Genomic DNA, 15,611 nt, shown 5'->3' on the forward strand with positions numbered 1-15,611 from the left:
CAGAAGGGCTCTATTTTTTTTTTTTTCTTCTTAAACTACTTTGAGTTGAATGTTCTTCTCTAATGACCAAAAGTTCAGAGATGTCAGTCCTTAGTCCTTTCAATGAATAGAAAACCATTATCAAAAAGTAAGAAACAAAATCAGAAACAAAATGAGCCATCAATCACAATGACATGGTGTAGGTGGCAGCCATTCATTCCAAGATACCAGGCTGGTCTCTGGCATCTGGCCCAGTGACTTGAGCAGGGGAGATGGGTGGGGCATTCCCAGCCAGCAGGTCTGTGGTCAGGCTTTGGGGTGGGGGAAGGTGACGAGTTTCCATAGGGACCACGACTTAAGAGGCTCTTTTTTTGTTTTTGTTTTTTAAATATATTTTATTGATTTTTTTTTTTTTACAGAGAGGAAGGGAGAGGGATAGAGAGTTAGAAACATCGGTCAGCTGCCTCCTGCACACCCCGCACTGGGGATGTGCACGCAACCAAGTACATGCCCTTGACCGGGATCGAACCTGGGACCTTTCAGTCCGAAAGCCAACGCTCTATCCACTGAGCCAAACCGGTTTCGGCTTAAGAGGCTCTTGATTTGCCACGGCCAGGAACAAGGGTGGGGAGACGATGAGTGACAGCCTGATGAACCTCCCACAGCCCTCCAGCCTTTTGCTAAGCATCCCTGGTTGACATTTAGGCAGCTGCCTCCCCTCCAGTCTTCGTTCTTTCAGGAAGTGCCAAATCCAGCCCTTCCATGTCCAATAAGGTCAATCACATCTGAAGTTGTTTAAGCTGAAATAATGACTCTGCCCTATAAAGTGAGAAGAATTATTTCTCTTCTTGGAGAGTCTTCTTTTCAGCCCGTCACTTCAATTAAACTTTGAAACATGTCTGACTTGCTTCACTTTTTTTCTTGCTAGATCTGCATATTTCTTCCTGACTTATAAATTTAGAAAACTAACAGCAAAGGGGAAGGTTTAAAATAAGAAAGGACAATATTTTCCATGTCATGTTCATAAAAAGCCGTTCAACCCAAATCCCCAGGCCTTGTAAACTTCCTTTTAAGACATACATATACCCCTAAATTTTAGATTTAAATAACTCAGACTCCTTTTAAATAACTGCTGTTCAATTTCCTTTTACTGCCAGTAAAACAGGTACCTGCTGGGTTTGCCTTTCGCTGAGTTTCAATGGAACTGCAAATATAAAGGCTCTGGTCCTATTTTATGGATGCCTCCTGATTTTTTTTTTCCCTGAGTCTGCTTTCAACCCAAAACACCTGGAGAACAAAATGTGATTCCCTACCACTCCCCTGGGAACAAAAATCTCATCTGATGCTATGTCCGAAGTTGAAAGACTGCCATTCATTTTGAGAGCTGGGAATGGTAGGGAATCATGATTCACCATCTCTCTGAGCACAAAGTCTCAGGTTCCACCTTTCCCAAATGAAAAGGCAGGTCCCCCAGGGCCTCCCCATGAGTCACTGGGTTCTGGGGAAGTAGCCAACCCCACTTGGCCTGCCAGTGTTCCTCCCATCGACACATGGGGGTGGCCCACGGCCGGGAACCTCAGTTTGGGGACAGGGGAAACTCACTTAGGGCCTGCCCCAGACATGTCCCCATCTTCCTCTTCACATCGCCTCCAAGACCGTTATTATAGGGATTACCAGCCTGAGCTTTGAAATCTGACAGCCCCGGAATAGAACGCCAATGCTCCCTGCTCTTACCCTTTCTGAGCAGGCTCCTCCACCTGGAAAAATGGGGATTCATGGGAGGATTAAAGAAGAGAATGTAGACAATGTGCTTGGCACAGTATCCGGCACATAAATTGTAAGTTTATTGCTAGCTCGCCTGCCTTTTGCCAGTGGTTCTCAACCTTGGCTGCACATTAGAATCATTTGGGAAGAATTTAAAAATGCCCAGGCCTTTCCCAGGACCGATTAAATCAGAATCTCTGGAGCTGGGACACATGCTCCAGGAGTTCTTACAGCTCTCCAGGAGGCTCCAGGGTGTTACCAAGGCTGAGCTGCTGCTAGTCATGGGCTGGTGAAATCACAGGACCAAGAACCAGGAGGGTCCTTGGAGTCCATCTCCCCTAGTCCCCTTCCCAAGGACCCTCACCATGAGTCTGCCGTTTGGCCTCTATTTGTACTGACCCGGAGCTACACCCTTAGCAGAGCTGACTGCAACTCAGCTAGTTTCCATGGCTGCTATGGAAACCACCACCTTGCACCACCCATGCCACAGGCCCAGGGAGCTCTAGTTCAATTACATTCTCAGCAGCACAGGGTAGGGGCTGCTGGAAGCTCACCTGGGGCTCCCAGTTAAATTTCCCACATGACCTGACTGTTCCAGGAGCACTGATGACTCCACAGTTTTATGACACAAGTGGTCTCACCAGGAAAGAGGGGGTACACTGCCCATTCCCTTAGGGATCTCAGCCAAATAGGGTCCTCTATTCAAGGCTGGGACAGGCATCAGGCCTACCACTCCAGATGGTTTCTGCTCAGATCCAGGGTCCAAGTCGAAACACACTCCCCAGGTCTCATTTCCTATGTTCTTCCCACCCCAGAGGACACCTCGGGACAGAGGGACTTTAGGGTGGTTCACCCTAGGGAATGCGTGGTGTGACAGCTCAGTTTCTACCTGTTTATCAGTTTCCCCAGCTGGAGTGGAGCATTCCTCGGTCTGTGAAGGGTACCTGAACCTTGCCTTCCCCTCCCAACCATACCTCTGCAGAGCATGATGAAGACTTAGGCCTTTTCTACAGAAATGAGCCGGTGCTGACTGCTTGCTGAGGACCTGCTATGAGCTGGGGCTTTGCTAGGTGCTTATTTCTGACTCCCAACAGCCCTGCCAAATAGATGCTCTTATTCTCATTTTCCAGGGGGTGAAAACTGAGGCCTGGAGAGGTAAAACAACATGCCTAAGGTCACACAACTGCCGAGGGGCTGGGCTGGGACTAGAATTGAGGCTGTCTGGCTGCAGGGCCAAAGCACAAAGCTTCCTCTGTGTGCCTCAAACGACTCCTGGACCCAGATGTGCCTGGCACCTCCCTTCCAATTCTGGGTCCCTTGGCTCCAAAGGAAGCTGGACACTGGTGCCCAGAACACAACCAGGTCCTGACAAGTGCAGCCTGGAGGCTGCCTCCCTCCTGGGCTCAGGGTCAGAGCATCAGTTCAGGGCTCAGATGGGGACTTGCCCAGTGCTGTCATCTCCTGGCCTGACGCGGGCATGGAAACTTGTCTGCTTATGGCTAGGGGGGGCTGTGGAAAAAGTGAAAAGTACAAGAGTTTGTATTACTCAGACCAGAAAGCAAACAACCACATTTCCTTGGGTCAGCCCAGGCCCTCCTTGGTCTTCCCAGCCAGGGACACCCTCAGGGTCCTGATGACTTTTGTTGCAATCACAGCAGAAGGGGGAGACAAAGCCGATGCCTGTTTAGGTTCCTGTCTGTTTGATGGTACCAACCCCCCAAACTACATTGCCATGCTCTGTAGCTGCGAGAAAGGAAACCAGTGGCATAAACTGCGGAGGCAGGGCAACCCCAAGGCTCCCTGGGCCCCAACAACACCCTCCTGGCCAACATATGGCGCAGGCCACGACCCGTTCTGCTCTAGTCACGCAAGTGTACTACGTCAATGTTTATACGCTAGCATGGCACTTCAGGTGTTTCATTTCAGAGTCTACTGAACTTGAACCTGCCAGATATTAACTGGAAAAATAAAAAGAATAATGGGCCTTATAACACACAGAACACATACAGTATGATTATTTCAAGGGTGGAAACAGCCTCCTGCCTCACCCACTGAGGTCGGGATCAGCTGGGCCAGGATCAAACCCAACCCATTAGAACTCAGCAAGACCCTGATCGTGGGCTAGGCATCTCAGTTTATAACACTTTTTAGAACAAAGAATAGTAGCTGAGCCTGGCCGGTGTGGCTCAGGGGTTGAGCGTCCACCTATGAACCAGGAGGTCATGGGTTCGATTCCCAATCAGGGAACATGCCTGGGTTGCGGGCTCAGTCCCCAGTGTGGGGAGTGCAGGAGGCAGTCGATCAATGATTCTCTCTCATTATTGATGTTTCTATCTTTCTCTCTCTCCCCCTTCCTCTCTGAAATAAAAAATATATATATTTTTAAAAAGAATAGTAGCTGATGCAGTACATTATTGGCATTGTGGGTCAATTGTAGAAGTACATTTCCTATGGTTCATGACTAATAATTAAATAGATTCTATCTACCAATAGGAGAAAGCATAACAGAGGCTGACTTTTAAAGTCAGATTAAGCAAAAAAGAAAGAGGAGGAGGGGTAGGGGAATTGAGAAATAGCAGCCTGCCTTATGAGTGGTTTTCTTTGAGGGCCACCTCTGGGCCAGGTACAACTTGTCCTTCAAGAGGGACCATGCCTCTGGACTGGCACCTCCCCCTGCAGCCCAGCCTTGTATTTAGGTACAGTACAAAAACTGGTCATAAAACCTCGAGGCAGGAATAATACTAATGTTTTAATGGATAGAGCCTTTTGATTACTTCTGGGATGTACCGAACATGCAGTTTTATTCCATGAGCAATCAGAGACACGAGTCACCTAATCACGGTGTATCACAGGTGCACGTGCTGGGACCAGTGGAAACTTGGAGTTGGGCACCAGATTCCCTGCAGTTTTTGCTCAGTGCACTGAACCATAACTGTTAACGAGCAACAACACGATGACGGTGTCATGTTTGTAGGATAACCTAAACAAACCACTTACTATATATGTTCTTCATATATTCTCAGTGATACAAAGATATGCCCTCCCTGACTTCATCTACAAACTCAGTGCAATCCTTATGAAATAACAACCCTGTTGGGGGTGAGGGAGGGTTCCACTGGAAGAGTTTGAATATGAGCGAATAATCGGGGGAAAATCTGAAAACATAAAAAAAGGGAACTAGATGATCTCTGAGGGCTCTTCCGCCTTGAACATTAAGTGATCTGTAACAACATCCATTCACGCCATCCGTCTTCAGTACCCACTTACTGCAGATCATGGAGGACCTCTGAGCACTTTGTCCTATGGGACCTACCAGCGTGCTTGACACACAGTAGGTGCTCAGCAGTGTCACATCAAGAGGGTGTGTACATTGTGCTCCAGAGACCCCGGTTCCCCAGGAACTGAAGGGAGAGGTCAGCAGCTCTGATTGTCATAAAAATGGTACTTGCTCCCTCTGCGGTCTTGAGGTTTGCACAGGAGGTAAGAATACAAAGGATCTCTAGCCTGGGGAGCTGCAGAAAGCAGGGTAACCTGGGAGCCCCACTGGCGGCTCCTGCCAAGTGCCTGAGCTAGGCAGATGGGCATGCTAGATTTGGGAGGGACAGAAATGGATGTTTCATTGTGATTAAAGAGTCCTTTGTGGGAATGACATTATTGTGGGTTAATGGTGGATAGTGGTTTTCTTCCTTGACTAATATCTTTGAATATTACATTAAATTGTTTTTAAGCCACTAGAATGGTTATTAAATTAGTACCCTTTTGGAAAACAGTCTGGTAGTACATTTCTAGTGCTATTTTTTTTTTTGGCCCACGGCCTTTTCTGTTTTATTCTGTCCATTATCTTCCCCTAACCATGGTAGGCTGCCAACTGAGCCCCAAATCTCCCATATACCCAGAAGAATTAAATTTAACCTTTGGAAGGGGAGTCACATGTGTAAATATGTCACTCATTTAGGGTTCCTATTTTAATCTTATAACTAATTATAGAAATTATTAGGCATAAAGATGTTTGTGACAGTCTTATTTATAAGACTGGAAATTTGAAGACAATCAAAATGTCAAGAGTAGGGAAATAAATAAGTAAATTATGTTCTGTGAACTGAAAAGACTATATGGCAACCATTTACAATAATTGATATAGGCTGTGGGGAAATAAGTACACTCTTATGCATTCTTACAGGGAGCATAACCGGGTATAAATCTTCTAGAGGTAAATTTACCAGTATGTATCAAGAGTCTGAAAAAGATGTGTACCTATAATTCAATTTTAGAAACCTGTCCTAAGGAAATGATTAAAAATGGGTTCCATTTACAGTAGCAAAAGATTGTGGAGGAAAAAAAACCCTAGATTTCCAGTAATAGGAAATCAGGTCAATGAATTATGGTACACCCCTTCAACAGAACACATTGCAACTATTTAAAAAGACATAGAAATGTATTCTGTTAAACAAAGAAAGATGTTCACCATCCACAGTTCAGTGAAAAAAAGGTAGGCTACAAATTACTATTGCATTGTGATTCCATTTTTGTTTATCTGGATGTTCTGATTTGTCTTAATGAATAATTATTACCTGTGAAATCAAGAAAAAAAAATAACATTAACCACAGTAGCTATGCAAGCTCTGTAGCAGCACAGAAAAATGCTTGCTCAATAATGGGAGGAAAGAGCAGGATGAAAATTGCATATGCTCTGTGATTGCAGATATGTAAAAATTATGGACTGTGACAAGAAAGGCACACTGAAAAATAAAAACAGCGATTTGTTAGGATGGAGAGATTACGGGTGATTTTCCATCCTTTCGGTTATTACGATGTTTATGTCATTTTTATTTTTTTAAGTGGGAAAAAGAAGCCCTTTGAGACTTTTCCTCTCTAGCCTCTCCCCTCCTTGGAACAGTCGTCTTTATGGAACACAGACTGCTTACTAAAAAGAATGCCTGACAGTGAGCCTGCCTCTTTACAGCTTATTTCTACTTCTTGGTGAGATCTGTCACTGTGACCTCTTCTCCTTTGACCATCCCACACACTTCCACCCTGTCTTATCAGCCCTGACCCTTGACCCCAAGCACCCCGATGGTGTTGGGCTAACCAGCCCCTTTTGGCCACCCTGAACCCCTCCCCCCCCTGATCAAACTTGCCAGCCTTGAAGCTTAATATGCCAGGGTCTCACTAGGGCAGCAAGCCAAGCCAACATAAACCACTAGTAATGGATTGATGCATACTTGACCCCTCCCAAAACAGGCACTCATATACACAGCTCTTGGGAGTATGATCCTTTGTGGAAAACAAATTGGCAAATAAATCAAAAGCCTTTAAGATGTTTACCACCTTTGGTCTAGCAATTATAATTCTAGGATGTTATAAAATAACCAGAGGCCCGATGCACAGAATTCGTGCAAGGGGCTCGGCGCTCGCAGCCACGTGGCTTGCCTTGGCCTGAGGCAACTGCAGCCGCTGCCTCAGCCCTCACAGCCCCGGCTTCATCCGGAAGGTTGTCCGGAAGGACATCTGGACTAATTAGCATATTACACTTTTATTATTATAGATAAGTATATGAAGATGTGGGTACAAAGATATACCACTCCAATTTTTTATACCAGTGAAACATTGGACACAATCTAAATGTCCAACAATGGAGGCTTGGTTAGATAAACTATGGCACATCATAAGGTGGCCATGTAAAATAGAGGCTACCCAGTTAAATTAGAATTTCAGATAAAGAACAAATAAATTTTTTTAGGATAACTATGTCCCAAATACTGCATGGGATATACTTATTCTACATAAAACCTGTTCATTGCTTATCTAAAATTCACATTGGAAGATAGTTGTACTAAAAAAAATTATTCATTGTTTGTCTGAAATTCTAATTTACCTGGATATCTTATATTTTTATTTGCTAAATTTGGTCACCCTACACATCCCATAATAGAATACATCCATTAAAACTCATGTTTTGAGGCAGAGCCCTTGTGATCCTGGATCTGTCTCTTGCTTCAACAGTGTTTGGATGGAACAGACCCAAGAAGGGACGCCCCTTCTTCCAGCCTCCGGCCACTCTCCTGTGTCTTATCCAGTCACCACCTTCAGAAACACTGCCAAGACCAGCCAACACACCATTTTTTTTTCTACCTTAACTCCTTATTGCCGAACAACCATGAGCTCCCAAATTGGTCAGAATTATTCCACCAAGGTGGAGGCCGCAGTCGACCGCCTGGCCAACCTGCATCGGCAGGCCCCATACACCTACCTCTCTCTGGGCTTCTATTTTGACCTGGACCATGTGGCTCTCGAGGGTGTGGGCCACTTCTTTGGCGAGGCGAGTTGGCGGAGAAGAATCGAGAGGGCACTGAGCATCTCTTAAAGTGGCAAAACCAGCATGGTGGCCGCATTCTCTTCCAGGATGTGCTGAAGCCTTCCCAAGGTCAATGGGGCAAAACTCAGGACGCCATGGCAGCCGCCTCTCCAAGGCACCTGAACCAGGCCCTTTGGAGCTGCAGGCCCTGGGTTCTACCACGCAGACCCTCTGCTCAGTGACTTCCCGGAGAACCACTTCCTGGGTGAGCAGGTGAAACTCATCAAGAAGATGGGCCACCATGTGACTAACATCCGCAGGCTGGCCGGCCCCCAGGCTGGGCGAGTATCTCTTCGAAAGGCTCACCCTCAAGCACGACTAGGAGCCTTTGGAGCCCAGAGGCCTTTCAGAGGCCCCTCTGCATTCCCCTGCTGTCTGGCTTTTGCCTGAGCCTCTTCCCGAAACTACTAGCCATTCTTTTAACCACCCTGAAGCCCTCTCCCATGCATTGGACCAAATGAAACAATAAAGCTTTTTGCAGAAAAACCAAACAACAAGAAAACCTCATATTTTGAAAGCAGTGGCTTTCAAATTGTGTTTCTTTTCTCCCTGTACTCTAGCTAGAACTTCTCATCTTTCACCTATTTTATATGTTATTCTTCTACATAAGATTTGGTTGAAATCACATAAAACAGTAAAAAAGTTTTAGGAAACAACAATAAGAGACAGTGCTCATAAAATAATAAGTAGATAAAAATCATGTTAAAAATCAGTATAATTCTAGGTTTGCATGTACACATGTATATGGAGAGAGAATGAGAGACAGGCAGATACCAGACATTTTGAAAAAAACTAAAAAACAAAACAAAACACAGTCATTATCTCTGGGTGTTGGGATTGTAGATGAATTTTAGAAGATTTCCAGAAGACTTTTTCAGATTTTCTGCTATGAACTAAATGCATTTACATTTTGAAAATAATTACTATTACAAATATTCCCTCTCAGATGACATTAATACCTTAACATCATTAAGCCTTCATACCTAGGATTCTTAAATCTGGAAGCTATGAACTCTTTGGAGATCTAATGCAATCTCTGTGTCCTCGTCTCAGGTGTATTCACACAAAAGTTTGCATACAGTTTCCCCTAGCATCTCTTGTTAAGATCCCCTCCCTAGATTCTAGAATGCCGTTTCTTTACTTTGCCTGCTTTGGAAGTAGCTACTTACTCTGTTCCTGTGGCAGTGGTTCTTAACCTTTTTGGGGTGGAGGTGAACAGTGGTCACACATCTACTCTGAGACCCCGTTAAAAGCAGCACCCGCCCTAACCGGTTTGGCTCAGTGGATAGAGCGTTGGTCTGCGGACTCAAGGGTCCCAGGTTTGATTCCAGTCAAGGGCATGTACCTTGGTTGCGAGCACATCCCCAGTAGCAGGTGTGCAGGAGGCAGCTGATTGATGTTTCTGTCTCATCAATGTTTCTAACTCTCTCTCCCTCTCCCTTCCTCTCTGTAAAAAAATCAATAAAACATATTTTTTAAAAAAGCAGCACCCATAAACCCACACGCTGCTGTAGGTGGTTGAGGAGGTTCACACACTCCCTGAGGTCCGCTCTTGGGCTCCAGGTTCAGAACCCCTGGTGCAATCCCAAGCCTTTGGCACTCACTGGAGCCCTGACTTGGCTAATTCCCTTTATGACCAAACTGATTAAATATAGATTTTGAAAAAAGGGACAAAGCCAGGGATAGAATCTAGCTCAGCATTTCCAGGGCACTGCCACACAGCAAGCACTTCTAAAGTTGTGTGTGTGTGTGTGTGTGTGTGTGTGTGTGTGTGTGTGTGTGTAAGAGAAGATACCAAAAAAGAATATATTTCTTGTTTTTTTAAGGAAGAATTTCTTGCACACTGAGTACTGTTGAAAAGCATTAGAGTTGGGAGGGTTCCACAAACAGGAAAAAGAACCAGAAGGGAAATCCAAAGTAAGGGAAATCCTTACTTTGTATGATGCCTTGAGATGGCTGAATGGGGCAGGGAGGGGGTGATGGGGTGGGATACAGGAGTATTGTGCCAACTCCAAGCTGGCTGTCCACTCCCTTTAATAGCTCTCTCAAACATCTGTACCATGAACCAACCTCATGTATACTGCCTGAGAACCATGCAGGGGCCAATTGACAAGGTGAGGGAGACTGCTGAGCACCTGGGAGGATGGCCTCATGGAGGGCTTAGCAATTTGGCAGTAGCTAGTGGAATGTTAAATGTGCACGCCCCCCTATCCAGCAACTCTACCTCCTGGTATCTCTTACAAACAAACAAACAAACAAACAAACAGCTTACCTACATACCCAAAGAGGCATATACCAGTACAGGGTGTTTTTTTGCAGCATGTTAACCAACACAAATTTATCTCTGATCCATTTTACATTTTAAACCAACACATAATCACCAAACTCTATGAACATAATATGATTTAGACTTTGCTTTGGGCGATGGGTGCATGATGCAGTGTTCAGATGATGTTTTACTGAGTTGTACACTTGAAACCTGAATGGTTTTGCAAACCAATGTCACCCCAACAAATTCAATTACAAATATGTATTTGCATTTATTTTCCAAGGGGAAACCACAACAATATTCTGCATAGGGAAAGTTCTAAGCTCAGGCCAACGCTGCCTTTGTCTTTTCCTGCTCTGTACTCACAGGATCACAAGGCCAGTAGGTGCCTAAGAGAGCCTTATGAGCAGCGGCAGGCGCGGGGGCTTCCAAACTCCTGAAGACTAACAGGGATGCCATTCCGGTGGGAACAACTCTCGCTTTCTCTCTCTTTGCTTTCATCTTAACAAAAAAGGTTTTAAAAGTTCATGTGGAAGAACAAACATCAGAAAAGAGCCCTGCCTCTCTCTAGTCCCTCTGCTCCCCAACCCCCAAAAGAAAGCAAAAAACAATGGACGAGACTTGCCTTGCCAATTATTAAAACTCTTAGAAGCCCGGTTGGTGTGGCTCAACAGTTGAACATCGACCCAGGAACCAGGAGGTTGTCGGTTCGATTCCGGTCAGGGTCAGGGCACATGCCCAGGTTGCGGGCTTGATCCCCAGTGGGGGCCATGCAGAAGGCAGCCAATCGATGACTTTCTCTCTCATCGATGTTTCTATCGCTCTCTCCCTTTCCCGTCTTCTCTCTAAAAATCAATAAAAATATTTAAAAAAATAAAATAAAACTCTTAGAAGAGCCGAGTTCGGGAACAGAGAAGGTACTCGGAGAAAGGTACGAAGCAAAAGAAAAGATAGCCGTGGGGTGTAAAAAAACAAGGTTAAAAGTATGAGAAGATTTGGAAAAGTCTGGAGTCAGGGAGACAGGGGGAGTGACCGTGACCTTTATTCTGAGGAGCCACACGCCAGCCTCCCAAGCAGAGGGCGCCGGACACATGAGGACGCAGTGACACCACCACCTCCTCCACAGGCTGCTTTGGGCTTCCCGACGGCCATGGCTGTGGATTCTAAAACTTACGCAGACCAGGCACGTAGAGCTGCCGAGGAATTGGTCAATATTTACTATGAGATAATGGACAAAAGAAGACGGCACTGACCCGGCTGTATCTGGACAGGGCCACTTTAATATGGAATGGAAATGTTGTTACAGGGCTGGAAGCCTGAACTGATTTTTCTGAGGTGTGACCTTCTACTGAATTCCAGATTATTTTGTGAGATTGCCAACCAGTTCACGAGCAAGCTACCCCGGCCCAGAGTATATAGTTCTTGTTGTGACCAGTGGAGCTGTGAGGCTTGATGGATACAGACAGCCCTTCTTCAACCAGAACCTCCTGCTGACTGCTCGGACTGCTCCTGACAACACGGTGTGCAAGACTGCAAGGGACTGCTTCCGTTTTCAAGAGGGGGCAAAAGTCCATTCTCCTTTGGTCCAGCAGTTGCAGCAATACAGTTTATGTGAATTAATTCATTCCATTGTGGTTTTAATTCCTAGCAGCTGCTAGTTTGGGCTCTTGCCCTTAAGAGCTTTAATGCTAGTTTTTTACATGCCCTGTATACATTTCACTAATGACATTTTAAAAAATATGTTTTTATTTATTTCAGAGAGGAATGGAGGGGGGGGAAAGAGAGAGAGAAACATCAATAATAAGAGAGAATCATTGATTGGCTGCCTCTTGGGGATCAACCCCCACCTGGGCATGTGCCCTTGACCAGAATCAAACCTGGGACCCTTCAGTCCGCAGGCCGACGCTCTATCCACTGGGCCAAACCAGCTAGGGCACTAATGACATTCTTATAGTAATATTATAAACACATGATCTCTGTACTAATATACTTCACTGTGAGCCCAGCCTATTGCCAAAATGAAATCCTTTTTATTAAAGCACATTTCTATTGATTTCAGAGAGGAAGGGAGATGAGAGAGAGAGAGAGAGAAACATCAATGATGAGAAAAAAAACCACTGATCAGCTGCCTCCTGCACACCCTCCTCTGGGGATTGAGCCCACAAGCTGGACATGTGCCCTGACTGGGAATCAAATCGTGACCTCCTGGTTCATAGGTCGATGTTCAACCACTGAGCCATGCCAGCTAGGCAAAAATGAAATCCTTTCATAATACTATCTACAGGATGTCAGCACAACGTAACTCTCTGAGAGGAAGTGGAGTATTTTTTTGGGGGGGGGGGGTTAGGTTAATTTTGTGGTAGAACACATACCTATTTTCAGTAAACACTGGTAATACTAGTACAGTTTTGGTATAAGGCTTTTCCAAATCAGTTCAATGAAAATACTTCTACTCTGACATATCAGAATCATAGGTAGAGATGTTCAGTGGTCTTTTTTCATGTTACCTAATGTTTTCTATATTGACATGTTCTTATGAAGTGAATTAATCTACTTGAGAGGTATAACATGTTCTTAATTGATACCTGAGTATTGGATATACTCAGTGACTTAAAAGCAAAACTTGTTAAAAAGAATTTTTCTTGGCAGCTCCAGGTTTATAACTTTAGGTGATGCATGGTAGTGGGACTAATAGCTTTAACGGGAGAAGAGGGAGTGAGAAATAACAAGGTTGCCCTAGCCGGTTTGGCTCAGTGGATAGAGTGTCGGCCTATGGACCAAAGGGTCCCAGGTTTGATTCTGGTCAAGGCCACATGCCTCAGTTGCAGACTCCTCCCCGGCCCAGGCCCTGGTCAGGGCTTGTGCAGGAGGCAACCAATCGGTGTGTTTCTCTCACATCAATATTTCTCTCTGTCTTTCCCTCTCTCTTCCACTCTCCCTAAAAATCAATGGAAAAAATATCCTCGGATGAGGAAAAGGAAGGAAGGAAGGAAGGAAAGAAGGAAGGAAGGAAGGAAGGAAGGAAGGAAGGAAGGAAGGAAGGAAGGAAGGAAAGAAGGGAAGGAGGGAGGGAGGGAAGAGGGAAGGAGGAGGGAGGAGGAGGACGGAGGGAGGAGGAGGAGGAGGAGGGAAGGAAGGAAGGAAGTTACTTAATTGGCAATAAGTAACTTGAGCGGTTGTATACTATTCATGAATTGAATGTTTTAAGACTTGTGTATGAACTGGTTTTTCCAAATGCTGTGTAATTTTTAAATGGCTAGAACTACTCTTCTATGAACTAGACTATATTTTTTATATGCACATGTTTTTGTAACTTGAAAAAAAATTTGTCTTGACAAGTTTTCTAAACCAGCAAGGAAGAAAGGAAGGAAGGAAGGAAGGAAGGAAGGAAGGAAGGAAGGAAGGAAGGAAGGAAGGAAGGAAGGAAGGAAGGAAGGAAGGGAGGAAGAAGGAAGGAAGGAAGGAAGGAAGGAAGGAAGGAAGGAAGGAAGGAAGGAAGGAAGGAAGGACAAGGTTGGCTGGAAGTTAGGAGAGTTGGCCAAATGGTAAATTTTTGGTACTTGTTAAGATAATAAGTATCATTGCCAAATGGTCGTATCACTTTTGTTTTAAAGATTATTTTTAAGGTTTTCCCAGTTCACCTCAGACTTACCACTAATATATGTCTCAATTTATTTAAGAACTTATGGAGGTGAAATGTCAGCAATAAACCTGACCCTGCAGCAGGGTCTGCCAGGAAAGCTGGAAACAAAGCCATTGCTCTCTCTTTGGGACACCCTTAACTACTACTACTTCTTCTTTTGTGTGTGTGTGTGTGTGTTATTCCTCACCCGAGGATATTTTTCCATTGATTTTTTAGAGAAAGAGAGGGAGGGAGGAGGGATATTGGGAGGGAGGGAGAGAGAGAAACATCAATGTGAGAGAGACATCGACTGGCTGCCTCCCACACATGCCCCAACCGGAGCTGGAGATCAAACCCGCTGGGGATTGAACCTGCAGCTGAGGTATGTTCCCTTGACCAGGAATTGAACCTGCAACCCTTCTGTCTGCAGGCCAAAGCTCTAACCACTGAGCAAATCAGCCAGGGTGGGATACCCTTAACTTCTAAGTCTTCCATGTGAACTTCAGGCCAAAAGTCTCCTCTGTGTTATCCACCCTCAAAGTAAGTGATTTCTTTCCTGTGTTTTACACTGTGAACTACATTATCTTTTTCACTCATTAATTTAGAAATTATTTAATTTTATGATTTGTTCTTTTATATGACATTGTGAGCAAATAGATTTGTTTTAAAACATGTTCTAGTTATGTGGTTAAGACTTTGTCTTTTTAACAAAAAAACAGAGAGCAGTAGATCTTCACTAGCCCATAAACTTCAAAAGAACAAATTGATTCATTTTATGTCTCAACATCTAAAGAGAAAGAAATATAGTTTTGGTTTTTGGTTAAGCTTTAAATGTGTTTTCATTCTTGAATTTGTTGTTTTACTGTTTTTAAGCTAGATGCACCAACTTTGTACATTGCAGCTCAAAGTTAATATTTTTTTTAAATATTACTTTTATTTTTATCTTTTTTTAATTTAAATTATTTATTTTTTAAAGTATTACATATGTCTCCTTCCCCCCCCCCCCATTGACTTCTCTCCAGGCCACTCCCACCCCCCAGCACATGCCCTCACCCCCCTACTATCTGTGTCCATTGGTTATGCTTATATGCATGCATATAAGTAATTTCTTACCACTATATTTGAAAACCAGTAATTCATCTACTTTCCCCCCAAACAACACATTACATTTCTGATATATTAACAAAATAGAATTTAATAGAAGAAGGGGTGGAATTAGAATTTAAACTACTCCTACTTATAGTACTAAATCAAAACTTATACTTTATTCAAAATGAACTGACTCTGATTTCGGATTGGCTTTTTAAAAACCACAGCTTTAACAGCCACAGTCAGAGTGCCCAACACTGTCCTTCCTGCATGGAGAGCAGTCCCAGTAAAGCTGTATATAATTGGCAATAAGTAACTTGAGCGGTTGTATACTATTCATGAATTGAATGTTTTAAGACTTGTGTATGAACTGGTTTTTCCAAATGCTGTGTAATTTTTAAATGGCTAGAACTACTCTTCTATGAACTAGACTATATTTTTTATATGCACATATTTTTGTAACTTGAAAAAAAATTTGTCTTGACAAGTTTTCTAAACCAGCAACAACAACAACACGAACTCTAAAGCCACTA

The 15,611-nt window shown here is 44.1% G+C and overlaps 1 protein-coding gene and 1 pseudogene across 1 annotated transcript in view; one reads left to right on the forward strand and one right to left on the reverse strand.

Annotated features, from left to right (window-relative positions):
* GALNT16 (polypeptide N-acetylgalactosaminyltransferase 16) overlaps window positions 1–15,611 on the reverse strand; it is an 83,543-nt gene that overhangs the window by 33,685 nt on the left and 34,247 nt on the right. The window lies entirely within an intron of this gene.
* LOC103283863 (NTF2-related export protein 2-like) lies at window positions 10,192–12,025 on the forward strand (annotated as a pseudogene).

The sequence above is a fragment of the Eptesicus fuscus genome, chromosome 5, assembly GCF_027574615.1.
Source record: "Eptesicus fuscus isolate TK198812 chromosome 5, DD_ASM_mEF_20220401, whole genome shotgun sequence".
In the NCBI taxonomy this organism is placed as follows: domain Eukaryota; kingdom Metazoa; phylum Chordata; class Mammalia; order Chiroptera; family Vespertilionidae; genus Eptesicus; species Eptesicus fuscus.